Below are 1,685 nucleotides of genomic sequence, written 5' to 3' on the forward strand. Positions count from 1 at the left end.
GGACTTTCCAAGTTAACGACTGGCTGCGCCGCTGGTGTTGGCAACAGGGTTTTGGTTTCTACGACCATGGGACCCTGTTTGAAGATCGGCAACTGCTGGGGAGAAATGGGATCCACCTCACGAGGCGGGGCACACATCTTTGGCAACAGGTTGGCCAAGCTGGTAAGGAGGGCTTTAAACTAGGAAAGATGGGGGAAGGGGAGAATTATAGTGACAGGGGAGTTGGCAAAATGCAGCTCAAGTCGGGATGCCTCCAGTGGGTGCATGCAGCCAAGGAAGTGTGCATGGGACGTGGCTATGGAGGATCCTCTTGTATCCCTCCTGGGAAACCTGCATGCTCGATCACCTCTCTGAAATGCCTGTACACCGATGCATGCAGCATGGGGAATAAACAGGAAGAACTAGAGATGTGTGTGCGGTCACAGGGCCATGATCTCATTGCAATTACAGAGACATGGTGGGAGGGATAGCTCGCATGAGTGGAGTGCTGTCATGGATGGCTACRTGCTTTTTAGGAAAGAGAGGCCAGGAAAGCGAGGTGGTGGAGTTGCTCTTGATGTGAGAGAGCAACTGGAATGTATGGAGCTGTGCCTAGGGGTGGATGAAGAGCGAGTGGAGAGCTTCTGGGTAAGGATTCAAGGAGAGGCTAGCATGGGTGACCGTGTTGTGGGTGTTTACTACAGGCCACCTGATCAGGAAGAGGAAGTCGATGAGGCCTTCTACAGACAACTGAAAGTAGCCTCATGATCAGAGGCCCTGGTTCTCGTGGGGGCCTTCAAGCACCCTGATACCTGCTGGAGAGACAACACAGCTAGGCACTAACAGTGCAGGAGGTTCCTGCAGAGCACTGATGATCACTTTTTGACACAGGTGGTGGTGGAGCCAACAAGGAGAGGTGTGCTGCTGGACGTCGTAGTAAGAAAGAAAGAAGGAGTGGTTGAAGATGTGAAGGTTGGGGGCAGCCTTGGCTGCAGTGACCATGAGATGGTGGAGTTCAGGATCCTGGGAGGAAGAGGCAGAGCAAGAAGTAGGATGGCAACCCTTGAGTTCAGGAGAGCAAAGTTTGGCCTCTTCAGGGACCTACTTGGAGGAATCCCATGGGTTAGGGCTGTAAAAGGAAGGGGGTTCCAATAGATATGGTTAATATTCAAACATCACTTCCTCCAGGCTCAAGAGCAGAGCATCTCTATGAGTCGGAAGTCAAGCAAAGGAGGCAGGAGACCTGCATGGATGAGCAAGGACCTCCTGGCAAAACTCAACAAGAAGAAGGAAGTAGACAGAAAGTGGAAAGGGGGCCAGGCCACTTGGGAGGAATATAGGAACGTTGTCAGAGGATGCAGGGATGCGAGGAGGAAGGCTAAGGCCCATTTGAAATTAAATGTGGCAAGCGATGCCAAGGACAACAAGAAGGGCTTCTTCAAATACATCACTAGCAAAAGGAAGACTAGAGAGAATGTGGGCCCTTTGCTGAATGAGGTGGGTGCCCTGGTGACGAAGGATGCAGAGAAGGCAGAGTTACTGAATGCCTTCTTTGCTTCAGTGTTTACTGGTCAGGCCAGCCCTCAGGAACCCCAGATCCTGGAGGCAAGAGAGAAAGTTTGGAGAAAGGAAGACTTTCCCTTGGTGGAGGAGGAGTGGGTTAGAGATCATTTAAGCAAACTTGACACCCACAAATCCATGGGCCC

This window comes from Apteryx rowi, unplaced genomic scaffold (assembly GCF_003343035.1).
Source record: "Apteryx rowi isolate R43461 unplaced genomic scaffold, aptRow1 scaffold_1771, whole genome shotgun sequence".
Classification (NCBI taxonomy): Eukaryota; Metazoa; Chordata; class Aves; order Apterygiformes; family Apterygidae; genus Apteryx; species Apteryx rowi.